Genomic DNA, 16,244 nt, shown 5'->3' on the forward strand with positions numbered 1-16,244 from the left:
AAATTGTGAATTTGTAATTATATCACATAATTTTTTTTATTTGCTATCAGACCATCTTCCCGCCCGTCCGTCTGTCTGTTGAGACCCGATTTCTCATAAACAGGTAAATGAATCAAGTTCAAATTCATGTCACATACTGCGGTTTATAGTATTTCGGTGGCGTAAAAATGTTAAGCTTCTAAGTTTGTGTAGTCAAAAGGTGCAGCTATTTATGTTACATACTTGGATACTCGCAAACTCACCCATTACAACCAATGGGGTGTTTTACCTTAACGTAGAATAACGAAATTTGGCACTAAGAAATGTTTCACAATATAAGTAAAGGAAAAAAAATCAGAAAAGTGTTAATTTATAGTTATATCTCACGCAAAAATATTTCCTTTGTCGTTTGTTATCCGACTCCAGACTTGAAATTAAAACATTCTCGAAAGTCTTGGACTGCGTGGGCTCTAAAGTGCGTACCTTAACAGCTTTGAACACTTGCTCAGTAGAGGAGATGTGTTTCACATTAGCGAAGGTGAACGAATGGTCATAGCTCCTCAGGTATGCAATTTAGAGCCCACGTTTATTGAACATTTTTTTCTCGTTTTTGTCCACACTACCACCACTGAAAGTTACCAGTCCTACACTCTTCGCAACACAAGAACCGGTACAGAGATATCAGAACGGTTTTCGTTTATAACTTTCGACTCTTTCGTTTCCGGTACAGGGATCCTTACTTCAAATTAGTACATTTATCGTTCTCCGTCATCCTAGAAAGTCTGTAACATCATCACGGAATCACCCCGTGTATACGTACAGACGCCCGCGCCTATGACTTTCTAGTTACGTTGGATGACGTTTCCGGACATGGGTTCCTACTCAAAATACGATGTACTCACTCCCCTCTAAAAGTCCTAAAAGTCTGTAACGGGAATTTCTGACCACCCTACACGTGGATGCAAATGTAGAAGAATGCTGTACAACGTGGGTTAATATTTGTGCTCTCTCTTACTTTGTGCCCACTTCTCTAAAAATTAGAGAGCATACTTTACGGTATTAATCTTGTGAAATGCTACGTCTTGGCCGTCGTACATAAACAAAGAATTTGAGCCGTTGGTAATCCATGGCCGACATAACATTTCCAGAAGCCACAGACTCCAGAGCGTTCATTCAGAGTTCCAGCGGGTGTTAAGTCCACTAACTGGCTTGCGTCGGGCACCGTTAGGATCTCCACGAACGCAAAGCTTTTAGCCCTTGCAGTGGTCGCCCCACTGCAACTTGCAACCGAGGCCCAGTTTCCCGATAGGTGATAGTTGAACATTCTGCTGATCTCTTACTATTACAACCGGATTATTAGTCTGCATTCTGACCGGTAACTTACGCATACCTTTCCTTGTCAAAGTGGCTACATCAACAGGAAATCCTGTGCGTGTACATCTCAGCGGTATCATGATTGTATAAGCACGAAGTCTATCGCTAGAAATTTGTCGTGTTTATTGCTCTGGGAGCACTTGCCGCGTTAATTTTCTATCAGCACACAATGTTTCTTCCGTACAGTGAAGAATCATCAACGAAAATTGAACAAATCATTAACAGACATAGGACTAAAACAGTCTTTCTTTCGCCTAATAAAATCATGCCTTCAGCGTCCCCAGCGTTTATAATTTTCGATGTGAATGTGACAGTAGCTACGTGGGCCGTCTATTTCGAACTGTTTTTCCCATCGCTGACCCGAACATCAGCGGCGCATGCAGAAATCTAGGAAAATGTGCGGTTGCCAAACGTACTCTAACGAGTAAGCACAAGATCTTGTTTGATACACAACGATTCTCGGCAACACTTGGTACACCGTAGTCTGTGGGAACTGCAGTGTGCGCGGCGCTCAATAGTGCATGGAAATGCAGACATGACACCAGCAGACTGTGTAACTTTTTCTGAAGATTTATCACCTTTGGCGATTTGTTGTTCTGCGGTGACCGGGGTAGGTTTTCCCTCCATATTTATCATTTCCACAAGAGGTTTGGGCACACTATTGGGTCCTATTGTCCTCTGGCTCGGGCGAATTCTCCTGTTTTTGCTAATCTTCTTTATTGAATAAATGCTTCACGGAGTTCTTGCGGCGCCAGATTTGCCAGTCTCGATATTTAAACTGCTTCATAACGGCGTATTGAAATCTAATTCGTAAGCTGTGGCGACGGAGGAAGTCGACGGGGCCTCGAGACTAACAAATCTGACACGGCAACAACGTCGTGAAGTATTTATTCAAGAATGTCGTCACGTTGGCGTGGTCTTTTTTATAGTTGTTTTTTAAAATCTTTCAACTTCCCTAACCTGTGGTTCTTTCTTAATTGCTCATGACACTTCGTATTTGTGACATCCTGGTGCATGGCTCTTACTAAGTTTTCCTGTTGACATACAAGACCTCTCCGTGAATCTGTCTATTTTGAAAAGTATTTTACGTGTTCTGTAACCTTTTCGACTAGGTATTTCTCTCCTAGTTCTTCGTAAAGCTTTACACCCATCTGTTGGCTCCTAGACACCACCTTTGACATTTTTTCTGTAGCGGGTTATAATAGCTTTTAATATGGGGAGGCATAGGTTGGTGTCACTTCGTATAGGATCGTTAGTTGTACTGTAGTTCTGTAACGCTTTAGCTTTATGGTATGGTTCGAGTTCTTATTGCTGAAGAAATGTATCAGCGCTCTCGATCATCTTGGTCGTATTTTGCATTCGTTCTATAACGTGCGATACATGAAATCCCTTTATCTTGGACAATTCCTACGTCTTTCTTTCTTTCTTTCTTTCACTGGTGCCATGTCCCACGCTGACGCAGGGTCGGCATTGTTAGGAACTGGTTTGGCAAGGTTAGTGGAAAGGGGTGGCCGGATGCCGTTCCTGCCGCCACCCCGTACCCCCTGGGATGGAATCAGTGTACCCCTGCTGTCTCCGTCGAATGTAATTAATGGAATAGTGCTAGCGTGTTCAGATGTCTGCGAGTCGTGTAACTGAGGCGGAACGTGGGGACCAGCCCAGTATTCACCTAGCGGGATGTGGAAAACCGCCTAAAAACCACGTCCATCCTGGCCGGCACACCGACCGACGACGGTAATCCGCCGGGCGGTTTCGACCCGGGGCCGGCGCGCCTACCCGAGTCCAGGAAGCAGTGCATCAGCTCTCGGCTAACCTGGCGGGTCGTAGGACAATTCCTACGTATTTGACGTTATTAGACCACGATGTTCATTGGTTTAGGTCGTCCTGTATTGGTCTTATTTTTTGGTTTCCATACCGCATATCAGTAGAAACAGGAACCCTTACAGGGTCACATTGTTGTCCGTCTGACTGACTGACTGACTGTTCAGACTCCTTTTTCTCAGGAACGGGTAGAGGTGTCAAGTTGAAATTTATTTCAGGTACCAAGGTCTACGCTCCCTTGGTGGTGTAAAGCATTTAAGCTGCTTAGTCACTCCAGGCAAAAGATACGGCCATTTATATCGCATATTTTGGTACTCGCAAACTCACTCGTCCAGACGTTTAGACGAGTTATTTATATGCAGGGTGTAAACTTTAAGTTGGCAAACCAGAATAACTCGAAAAAATAAGCTTCACACCAAAAAAGGGTAGAATCAAAAGTTGATTATTTCCCAGGGGTGCATCTGCTGGTGCTAAAATTAGCCCGCCTCCCCAGCCCCCTGGGGGTAGGGCTTGGGGGTAGGGCTGGAGGCAACTTTAAAATTTCAAATGGGAACCCCCATTTTTTATTGCAGAATACGGATTCTACATAAAAACTAAGTACATTGTGTCTTAAACATTTGTTTCGATTCTTGGTAGTTGCCGCTGTAATACAATAAAATCGATGTTCTCATTTTTGCGTGGGAAATGGTTACGGATGAATGAAAAATACCTATTTACTTCGTAAATTTTGAATCGCTAAAACTAAAACACTCTCTCTCTCTCTCTCTCTCTCTCTCTCTCTCTCTCTCTCTCTCTCTCTCTCTCTCCCCAAAGGTTTTACAAATGTTGACCCAAAAAATTAATATTTCGGTTAACATTTGTAAAACTCTAATTCTTCTCTCTCAAACCCCAACCTATGGGGAGAGAGGGAGAGTTTTCGTTTTAGCGAATCAAAATTTACGAAGTAAATAAGTATTTTTTATATATCCGTAACCCTTTTCCCCTCAAAAATGAGAACATGGATTTTCTGAAATTACAGCGCCAACTACCAAGAATCAAATGTTTAAGGCAAAATGTACGTAGTTTTTTATGTAGAATCTGATTCTGCAGTAAAAACTGGGGGGTCCCATTTGAAATTTTAAAGTTGTCTCCCGCCCCACCCCCAGGGGGCTGGGGTGGCGGGCTAATTTTAGTACCAGCAGATGTCCCCCTCGAAAATAATCAACTTTGGATCCTACACATTTTTTTCGTGTGCAGCTTATTTTTCGAAATATTCTGGTTTGTCAACTTAAAATTTGCACCCTGTACATGTCGGGGCGGGTCCTAGTGGTATTCAACTAAAAAAAGAAAAAAAAGAATTCAATGATTAATGTAGCAGCTTGAAGAATGGTCTAATAATAGTTAAGTTCGTATCAACTTTGGTGCAACATTGTAATTCACTGTATTTTAGTACAACAATTTCAGAGGGTAAAATAGGAACGGGAAACCGCGGGCTTAGAAACCGAGAGGTCCCAAATCGAATGTCGGTCGGACCATGGATTTTTCAGCCTTCTTTTTAACCTAGCCTTCACCTTTCAGCGATATGAGGAGTCGCCAGAAACAACATATGGTTCGTGTTTCACGTTAACCTGTAGGTTCCCTTCCCCCAGTTGAATAACTGGGGTAAGTTAGGGACACGTCCAATAGAAAGACTTGCACCAGGCCATTGAGCGATACGAAATTTTGTTATCTGTACATGATGAACATTAATAAAACCGGCAGGGATGGATTCCTGATTGGAAATGGAGGGGAAAAAAATGTCCTATGAACATTTTGTCCGGAAATGCATCGTTGCCACGGTGGATGGCGCTGACGAATGAATTTCTCCGACTCGTGCCGTGTACTCCTTGTGTGTGCAGGCTGTCTGATTGACGCAGCGTACCATAGTAAGCAGTATGGTCCGATATTCATGTCGGGAACAAGCCGAGATGGTGTTTGTGTACGACCAAGAAGATAAAAATGGTAGAGAGGCAGCACGGCTATACCAAAACAAGTACCCTCACATACATCAGCCACATCGCACGACATTTCAAGCCCTTTTTTGGGCGTTTGTGTGATCATGGGCCCTTTTAGACAGACTAACGTGCAGGGAGGCGCTGTCGATGATTCGCATCTGCTTGGTCGTACACAGACAACATGTCGGCTTCTTCCCGAAATGAATGCCGGACCATTCTGCTGCTTACAGAAACACATGGCACGTCAGCGCCATTTACCGTAGCAACGAGGCACTTCGGGACACATGCAAAGGACCTTTTTTCTCCATTTCCAGTCAGGAATCCGTCCCTGAACTTCTCTCGTTTTAATTGATTTTCACCCTGTACACATAATACTGTTTGTTCGGAACACTCAAATCGCGAGTTCTACTCGCACTTGTCCGGTTTTATTTGTGATGAGGACGGCTGCTGTTGGGTTCATTGTGATCCTGCTTGGTCTGTTAGGACAAGTCTTTGTGATTACTTACGGAATGTGTCTTCCTGTCGTTAGAAACGCAATGTAGTCGGCATAGGGGCTGGCGCTAACGAGTTGAATGGTTGGCAGGTTGTTGACACATACATTAAAAATTGAGATGACGTCACAAACCCCTGCAGTATGCCTACTGTCGTGGTTTTGAGTTCTGACAGTGTGATCTTATGCTCTTTTTCAGCCATAGATTTGGTTTTTGTGGTTTGACTCCATTTATTTGTACATGGGAGAAAGGAGAATTATGAATTTATTTCATCTCTACTGGTTGGATTTTGGCTTGAGGTGGTGAATTATTATCCCGGCTTGCGCCTGGCAGGTGAGAGAAACCCCTCTAAAACCTCACATGGATTTTTTTTATGCGTCTTTCATCTCCTGCTCGCGAGAGTTTTGCAGTCTGTTATAGAGCTTTGCGCTTTCCATCGAAATACCCCAGTCCCACAACTGCCTCGCTTGGTTCTGATGTTAACAGCCCTTCTATTCTCGCAGTTGCTCTGGCGTGCCGACATAACGTGATCAGCAAGAGACGCGATCTGCGCGGAACGATCCCACGTCCTGTAGTGTAGTGTAGAGGGCGTACGAACAACCCAGGCAGCTCGCAGCGCTGTTTCCAGCTTTCAACTGCGGAGCGCTAGCGGGTGCGGGCGAAAACAGATCCGTTTACAGAACTCTGGCAACACTGAGGTGTTGTTAGGGACGCTGTAAGTTATTGGTTGAGGTAGGCCCGCAAAGCTGCTGCACTCGGCCCGCTACAGCTGTCAGGGACCAGCTTACGCCACCTCAACTACAGTGCCGCCTGTTGCTTGCCTCAAACTGGTTCCTTTATTCTAGGTTTTCAACCATCAGAAAAAAAAATGAAGGTGATGTGAATTGGCAAACCGATGTATTACTCGCTCATTCTTCGATGTCTATATACCACAAGGAATCAGATGGTATGTGACTGAGACGTATTTGTGTACCACAGTCATTTCCCCCCCCCCCCTTTTCTTCTTCCAGTCAGTCAGTGGTACACGGGTAGAATGATTGCTGGTAATTGTGTGAGCTCGAATTTCTGTACTTTAACCTTCGTGGCCTGTCCGCGAGATATATGTAAGAAACAGCAATGTATTGGTTGACTCTGCTATAGTGGCCGGCACGGAAGTAGAATCCTCAAGGTCACGGCCGCTGCTTGCCGCCAGCAGGGGCTGCGGGCTGTGATTCGCCCGCCTCTTGGCTTTGTTGCCATATAGGTACCGTTAGCAGTAGGTCAGAGTAGCTGAAAGCTCAGTGTTACCGTGCTGTAACGAGTGTTGACGTCTGATGTCAATGTCTTACTGTTTTTAGAAAGGTTCTTTGGCGTGTGCTGGTAATAATTCGTGTTAGCTCGAATCTCTTTACTTTTTGTGGCTTCTCCGCGAGATACCTAAGACAGAGCAACAAGTGTCTATCGACTGCAGGTCCTCCTGAATTTCGCCACGATTTTCTAGCATTGTGGGGTGTGCAAGGAGCATCACACGCAAAAGCCTCACGAACCTACCACATTATGTGGTAGGTCATCTATCTACACGTACACTGAAGAGGCAAAGGAACTGGTACACCTGCCTACTAATATCGCGTAGGGCCACCACGAGCACGCAGAAGTGTCACAACGTGAAGTGGCCTGGTCTCGACTAATGTCTGAAGTAGTGCTTGTGGGAACTGACACCGTGAATCCTGCAGAGCTGTCCGTAAATCCGTAATAGTACAAGGGGATGGAGATCTCTTCTGAACAGCTCGTTGCAAGGCAGCCCAGATATGCTCTATAATTTTCATGTCTGGGGAGTTTGGTGGCCAGTGGAAGTGTTTAAACTCGGAAGAGTGCTCCTGGAGCCACTCTGTAGCGATTCTGGAGGTTTGGAGTCACATTGTCCTGCTGGAATTGCTCAAGTCCGTCGCAATGCACAATGGACATGAGTGGAAAGAGGTGATCAAACAGGATGATATGTAGGAGTCACCTATCAGTGTCTAGACGTATCAGGGGTCCCATATCACTCCAGCTGCATACGTCCCACACTATTACAGAGCCTCCACCAGCGGTGCTGACATGCAGGGTCCATGGATTCATGAGGTCGTCTCCATACCCGTACACGTCTATCTGTTCGATACAATTTGAAACGACTCTTCTGACCAGACAAAATGTTTCCATTCATTAAAATCCAATGTCGGTGTTAACGGGCCCAGGTGAGACGTATAGCTTTGTGCCTTGCAGCGATCAAGTGGACCTTCAGCTCTGGAAGCCCATATCCCGTTCTTGCAGATCTTTTTCCAGTCGCAGCGGTGTCGGACATTTGATGTTTTACGAGATTCCTGATATTCACTCGTGACATGGTCCTACCGGAAAATCCCCACTTCACCGCTACGTCGGAGGTGCTGTGTCCCATCGCTCGTCCGCCGACTATAACACCGCGTTCAAACTCACTTAAATGTTGATAACCTGCCATCGTAGCAGCAGTAACGAATCTAACAACTGCGGCAGACACGTGTTGTCTTATACACACTGCTGACCGCAGCGCTGTATTCTGCCTGTTTACTAATCTCTGTATTTGAATATGCATTTCTATACCAGTTTCGTTGGCGCTTCAGTGTATATAAAGTCCCGTATCACAGTGTCTGTCTGTGAAGACCAGTTTCAGGAAATATTTTAGGGATTTTGGTACGGTTTTTACTAATAGACTGATTCACTGATTCACGAGGGAAGTTCGTGTATGTAATTTATAAACATGTTGTGCAATTTAGTTGAACGATGATGAATTGAAGTATCTCTCCACTGTAAAAACTATGGCATTGCCATCTAGCGGTGAATGGTAGAACTCCTTGAAATCGCATAGGAAACCCGACTGCCGCGAAGCTCTACCTCTACTGGGAGGCCGGCGCAAGTTACTGCCGACACCTAAATGAACAGTGATACAGGACGTGTCACATATTAAGTTGATAAGCGCAGATTTTTTGGTACAGGGTTAATGTTTAAGGCGTGTGAAGGGAAAGGCAGGAAAAGGTCTCACAGAAAATGTAGCTTGCGCTGAATTGGCGTTGCAGTCGGGCAGACCAGGTGGTGCAGAGGTCCCATCATTGTCACAAGAAGGCTCTCCAAATGTCGATTACATATGGAACACACAACAGTCGTGCCTCCTGAGAACTTTTCTGGCGTGGACTGCTTAAATCTTTTAGCTTATATTAAAGGGAAGATATTCAGTTACCCAACATTGTGCACTGCGTTTTAATCATGTGACCTATAAAGAAGATTATGGCTGGCTCGTAAACAAAATTACCGCTTTGCTGGACAAGTCATCCGGAGTGCTATGTGTGTGAAGCTAGGACAGATCGCTAATTTATATAGTGACCAGTAACATTTCCTTAGGGTGGGCTGAAGTTACCGTTACGTCTGAAGATTTCTCTCTATTGAGAATGACATGCTGTGTTCTGTTTGTGAGAACACAAAGGTGATTGATATGCCCTAAATTTGTGTTTTGTTCGGTAGATTGTAGTGTGGGACTTTATAGAACGCTTTCCGGAAATCAAGGAATACGGCATGAAACCTGGGCGCCAGTATCTACTGACTTCTGCGTTTTATGGACGAATGGACCGTGCTGTGTTTCACATGATAGTGGTTTGACACGTAAATTTTCAGATACCATCTAAAGCACGTAGAGGACGATTTATTGTGGATAACTCAGTTTATGACCCCGTAAATGGTGATTCATGTCGTGTTGCAGCAGACTAGTTTCCATTTTCGCTGTGTTTCCAGGACTGACGTAACTGACGCGGTCGTTGCGACCCTGGGCTCGGGGAGTGATGGTTGAAATATTAAACAGATCACCCTATGTACGTATTGTTTGGATGCCCTATATTGCTTTAAGCGAATGCCACGGTCGGTTCTCCCTCATTCTAGTCCAAACGAACCACTGCGTCATGTTTCATGAGAGCCGTTTCCACAAGATGTTGAATTATAACTTCACTTTCCTGTTAAAAAATAATGAATTCTGTACGAAATCACTCGTGTTCACCAAATCCTGTAGTATCAAAGCACAAGTAGAAGTTTTAGTAAAATTTCATTGTGTTTTTTTTTCAACTCTCTCTCCTTCATTTATTTTCAGTCTCTCTCTCTCTCTCTCTCTCTCTCTCTCTCTCTCTCTCTCTCTCTCTCTCAGCATCAATGTGCCTCAGGTGATTTATTGCCCACTTTTATACGAGAATACTTGTCTTGCTTTTCGCATTTACTGTTCGAGTCGTCTGTTTCCTGATAAACAGTTTGTAATACTTAGTGCTGCGACAAGAGGCAGTCGCTGGGTTAAGGGCATTTTTGTTTTTGTGCATTTTGATTATTGCAAGATTCCTCAATTAATAAACAGACTGATTTCAGAATTCATGTATCATACGTCCTTAATGTCCAAAATCAGGCTTTAATTGACATCTAATTTTTTCGACTTTCTCGAATCAGTGACAGTTAATATTACTTAAGGCACTTCATTTGAAAATTACAAGAAGTAATGTAATTGATGTAACAGCAGGTAGGCATTTCGTGGGTGCCAGTTTAGCACGATTGAATATCTCACGTTAGATAGTACAGCTACTGGCACAAGAGATGGAAATGACAGTGTGAATCTCATATCCCAAGTGAGCAGGTTCGAATCCTGCCTCGGGCATGGATGTGTGTGATGTCCTTAGGTTAGTTAGGTTTAAGTGTTTCTAAGTTATAAGGGACTGATGACCTCAGATGTTAAGTCCCACAGTGCTCAGAGCCATTTGAACCAAGTGAGCATGTAAATTTAACCTTTTCCGTGACTCACGTAAGGGAACAGTCCTTTAGAGTGAAAATCATTGTGACTTTACTGAACTATTATTATAAATCTATTTATCAATATCGCAGTGTTTTTATTGGTTAACATGTTTTAAATCGTTTTCTTCTCTTTATGTTTCAGGTAACTGGGAGAAGCAGAATAAATTACAAAATCGCGTACGAGACAAAGGAGAAGGAACCACGACACAAAAGAAGAACCCGTCGAACGTCGTAAAAAGATCATACTTTGCTGCAATTTGCTAGTGTTCGCATTAGGACTAAGAGACCTGCATAAAATGTACATGTATAACCGCTAAGTAAAATAAAGGAATCTTAGTCGCACTAAGGGTTTTAAATTTGAAGCACTGTGCACCCGTAACGCTCAGCCTTAATGTTTGCAATAATTTTTAAATTTATTTTTTATCTTCTCTTTAAACTAATATCTCCCATAGTAAGTGACTGTAAACAGTAGTGACTAAACACAGAATCGAACCGCGAATTCTATAACTCTTCATAATATGTAACAGTGCAGTGAATGTAGGGACTTGGGGTAAACAACTGAAATATGGACGAAGCAGGTGGAATTGTAACCACTTACGATGTCATTTGTCTCCAGGTTACAGTTTAACGATCAGTGTTCAGCAAGCACGGCAGCACTACATCAAATTACTGGGAAATATTTTTACATAGTCCACTACCTACATACTCCTAAAAGATCCAACTTGCTTGCGTGCTTCACTGTGTCAGCTATTTAAAACATCACTATACACTTGTGTTAATATATTAAAATAAATACGAACACAAATTATTGCTGTAAAGCTGTATTCTATAAGGCACATTTATTCTCCAAAAATATAAGTGTCTGTTGGATGTCCTCATATGTTAATTTCTTCAATAATACAACTAAATTAAGCCTTACAGAGTCGCAAATTATTATTTATTTGTTGTTGTCTTCTGGTGTACAAAGCATACAGTCAGCTCATTATAGAAATGGCACGTCTGGTGGTAGAGATATTTGCGTGAGTCATACAGAAAACACAATAGCTTGTAACAGATCATGCTATCACACCACCAATGTTGGCAGAAAATATAATTCTTTTATTATTGAGAAGAAATGGGGTAAATGAGTAGTATAAATAAACTAGTTTGTCCTGAAGTGATATTTCGACGAAATGTTCTGACTGTACAGTGCAAGAAGTACTTAGACGGCCACTGCATTTGCACTGTCGTCGTGTGCTGATAGTGTTTGAGAAGCAGATAGATTTTGCACGGAAGGAGCAGCTGGGAAAGTCATTTTTGAGCACACCGCCTACTGAAACTTTACTGTGGAATTTTGTCGTGTGTTTTCTCCTATTCGCTTAAATTAAATAAAGAAAATTTTCTCTCTATGTTTTGGACAATATTAACATGTTCACAACTGAAACGCCAACTGCAAGACACTATAGATCACCTGGTTGCATGCTTCTTCATTGTATATGGATTATAGGTATTTAAAGAAACACCATTGGCTAATCTTTTTAACGACACGTCATGTGCTAGGAAAGACCAGATATCTTTCTCGTATAGCCGAGGGCCTGCTGTCTGTTCACAGGAACCTGAACTGACAACTACCGAGACTGACCGTGAAACCGGTAATGTTTTCAGGAAAAAGCAGCACACCACGACTATGTACTGCCAGTAACATGTTTACACGTGGAAGCGTCATTCTTAATTATTAATCTACTTTTTGGGTGGTTCACCTATTGTAATAGAATTAAAGTGTCTTCTAAAATATTTTCTGCATTTCATGTCACTATTACTTGTGGTTGTTAGTGGCGAACCATGCTAAATAATGATTGGAAGGAAAACAGCTGATAGGTGACATAGAGAGGATATAAAATGCAGATTGGCAATAGCAAAAAAGTATTTGTGAGAAAAGAGAAATATCATAACTCTGAATACAAGTTTAATTAATGGGAAGCATTTTCTGAAGGATGGTATTTCCCTGGAATTTACTACTGTACTGAAGTGAAACGTGGACAATAAATAGTTAAGATAGGAAGAGAATAGAAGCTTTTCGAAAGTGGTACTATAGAAGAACGTTGTACTTTCGTAGAGTGAGTAACTAGCGAAATGGTACTGAACCGAAGTGAGGAAGAAAGAAGTTTATGCAACAACCTGACTAACAGAAGGGATCGTGTGATACGTCGCATACGGAGGCATCAGTGAATCATCAGTTTGGTACTGGAGACAAATGTGGGAGACAAAATTGTAGAGGAAGACAGACGTTCAAATGGATTAGGTTGCAGTAATTAGGAAAAGATGACGAGACTTGCGCAGGTAGTCTTCCTGTTGAAGATCGTAACATTGTTTTTCCTTTTACAAAACGTGCGCACTTCATAAGTTGATTGTATCATTTGCATAATATTCTTTTTCTGTACGACGCTGCATAGTAATTTGGATGATAAACGCCACGTATGAACGCTACAATTCTTCGAAATACATTGGTGTGCAAAACTTAAGGACTATACAATGACGTGTCAGCGCCAAGTAGCATAGCTCGGTGAAACTTGGGCGATACACAGAAGGAACTGGTACACTAGAGTACAGAAGGTAAGTGAAAGAACTATGTAATGAGACGAACACAAATGACATTTTCATTCAAAGATAGTAATTACTTTGATTCATGATGGTCCCCTGGACATTGTAAAAGAGGGGGCGTGGTTAGCAATAGGGTATATGATCATTACGGGGAGCAGAGTATGTTCTACAATGTGTTCCCATGCTGGCTAAAGTTTGGTAAGGAGTTCTTGTGGTAGGGCGTTTCATTTGTCAACTAGAGTGGTGGTTGACAACAACTGCTTATTCGTTGGCGCTTCCGGACGTTCTTCAGTACGTCTCCCTGGCGCACTCCACTCGTGCTGGATGGTATTTAAGTCGGGGGAACAGGCGGGACAGTCCATTCGCCGAATCTCTCTCCGAAAATGAAACCCCTACTGCCGTCGTTACGTTGTCATTTATTGTGTAGCTCCAGTTTCGGCGCTTCAGTGCACCATCATCAGGCATTAGTTGATGCTGAAAGGGTTATTACGATCCATATACACGATGTATCAGTGGCCAACAACTGGTTTACGCAGACTACCAGTTGTTAGCCACTGATGCATCGTATACACGGTGGTCCACTGATAGTGACCGGGCCAAATATCTCACGAAATAAGCATCAAACGAAAAAACTAAAAAGAACGAAACCTGTCTAGCTTGAAGGGGAAACCAGATGGCGCTATGGTTGGCCCGTGAGATGGCGCTAGGTCAAACAGATATCAACTGCGTTTTTTAAATGGGAACACCCATTTTTATTACATATTCGTGTAGAACGTAAAGAAATATGAATGTTTTAGTTAGAACACTTTTTTCGCTTTGTGATAGATGGCGCTGTAATAGTCAGAAACGTATAAGTACGTGGTATCACGTAACATTCCGCCAGTGCGGACGGTATTTGCTTCGTGGTACATTACCCGTGTTAAAATGGACGGTTTACCAATTGCGGAAAAGGTCGATATCGTGTTGATTTATGGCTTTTGTGATCAAAATGCCCAACGGGCGTGTGCTATGTATGCTGCTCGGTATCCTGGACGACATCATCCAAGTGTCCGGACCGTTCGCCAGATAGGTAAGTTATTTAGGGAAACAGGAAGTGTTCAGCCACATGTGAAACGTCAACCACGAACTGCAACAATTTATGTTGCCCAAGTAGGTGTTTTAGCTGCTGTCGCGGCTAATCCGCACATCAATAACAGACTAATTACGCGAGAATCGGGAGTCTCAAAAACGTCGGTGTTGAGAATGCTACATCAACATCGAATGCACCCGTACCATATTTCTATACACCAGGAATTGCATGGCGACGACTTTGAACGTCGTGTACAGTTCTGCCACTGGGCTCAAGAGAAATTACGGCACGATGACAGATTTTTTGCACGCGTTCTATTTAGCGACGGAGCGTCATTCACCGACAGCGGTAACGTAAACTGGCATAATATGCACTATTGGGCAGCGAAAATCCACGATGGCTGCGACAAGTGGAACATCGGCGATCTTGGCGGGTTAATGTATGGTGCGGCATTGTGGGAGGAAGGATAATTGGCCCCCACTTTATCGATGGCAATGTAAATGCTGGTTTCCTACGTAATGTTCTACCGATGTTACAACAAGATGTTTCACTGCATGACAGAATGGCGATGTACTTCCAACATGATGGATGTCCGGCACATAGCTCACGTGCGGTTGAAGCGCTATTGAATAGCATATTTCATGACAGGTGGATTGGTCGTCGAAGCACCATACCATGGCCCGCACGTTCACCGGATCTGACATCCCCGGATTTCTTTCTGTGGGGAAAGTTGAAGGATATTTGCTATCGTGATCCACCGACAACGCCTGACAACACGCGTCAGCACATTGTCAATGCATGTGCGAACATTACGGAAGGCGAACTACTCGCTGTTGAGAGGAATGTCGTTACACGTATTGCCAAATGCATTGAGGTTGACGGACATCATTTTGAGCATTTATTGCATTAATGTGGTATTTACAGGTAATCACGCTGTAACGGCATACGTTCTCAGAAGTGATTAGTTCACAAAGGTAGATCTATCACATTGGAACAACCGAAGTAACATGTTCAAACGTACCTACGTTCTGTATTCTAATTTTAAAAACCTATCTGTTACCAACTGTTAGTCGGAAATTGTGAGCAATATGCTTGTGAGTATTACAGCGTCATATATCAAAAAACGAAAAAAGTGGTCCAACTAAAACATTCATACACTCCTGGAAATTGAAATAAGAACACCGTGAATTCATTGTCCCAGGAAGGGGAAACTTTAATGACACATTCCTGGGGTCAGATACATCACATGATCACACTGACAGAACCACAGGCACATAGACACAGGCACCAGAGCATGCACAATGTCGGCACTAGTACAGTGTATATCAACCTTTCGCAGCAATGCAGGCTGCTTTCTCCCATGGAGACGATCGTAGAGATGCTGGATGTAGTCCTGTGGAACGGCTTGCCATGCCATTTCCACCTGGCGCCTCAGTTGGGCCAGCGTTCGTGCTGGACGTGCAGACCGCGTGAGACGACGCTTCATCCAGTCCCAAACATGCTCAATGGGGGACAGATCCGGAGATCTTGCTGGCCAGGGTAGTTGACTTACACCTTCTAGAGCACGTTGGGTGGCACGGGATACATGCGGACGTGCATTGTCCTGTTGGAACAGCAAGTTCCCTTGCCGGTCTAGGAATGGTAGAACGATGGGTTCGATGACGGTTTGGATGTACCGTGCACTATTCAGTGTCCCCTCGACGATCACCAGTGGTGTACGGCCAGTGTAGGAGATCGCTCCCCACACCATGATGCCGGGTGTTGGCCCTGTGTGCCTCGGTCGTATGAAGTCCTGATTGTGGCGTTCACCTGCACGGCGCAAAACACGCATACGACCATCATTGGCACCAAGGCAGAAGCGACTGTCATCGCTGAAGACGACACGTCTCCATTCGTCCCTCCATTCACGCCTGTCGCGACACCACTGGAGGCGGGCTGCACGATGTTGGGGCGTGAGCGGAAGACGGCCTAACGGTGTGCGGGACCGTAGCCCAGCTTCATGGAGACGGTTGCGAATGGTCCTCGCCGATACCCCAGGAGCAACAGTGTCCCTAATTTGCTGGGAAGTGGCGGTGCGGTCCCCTACGGCACTGCGTAGGATCCTACGGTCTCGGCGTGCATCCGTGCGTCGCTGCGGTCCGGTCCCAG

At 43.9% G+C, this 16,244-nt stretch overlaps 1 long non-coding RNA gene across 1 annotated transcript in view; it reads left to right on the forward strand.

Annotated features, from left to right (window-relative positions):
• The window catches only part of LOC126161323 (uncharacterized), a 273,822-nt gene extending 263,043 nt beyond the window's left edge, over positions 1–10,779 (forward strand). The window contains exon 3 of the long non-coding RNA XR_007534896.1: positions 10,590–10,779. This is a non-coding gene — a long non-coding RNA (uncharacterized LOC126161323). The remainder of the gene's footprint in view (positions 1–10,589) is intronic.
• Positions 10,780–16,244: the final 5,465 nt, after the last annotated feature.

This window comes from Schistocerca cancellata, chromosome 2 (genome assembly GCF_023864275.1).
Source record: "Schistocerca cancellata isolate TAMUIC-IGC-003103 chromosome 2, iqSchCanc2.1, whole genome shotgun sequence".
Lineage (NCBI taxonomy): Eukaryota > Metazoa > Arthropoda > Insecta > Orthoptera > Acrididae > Schistocerca > Schistocerca cancellata.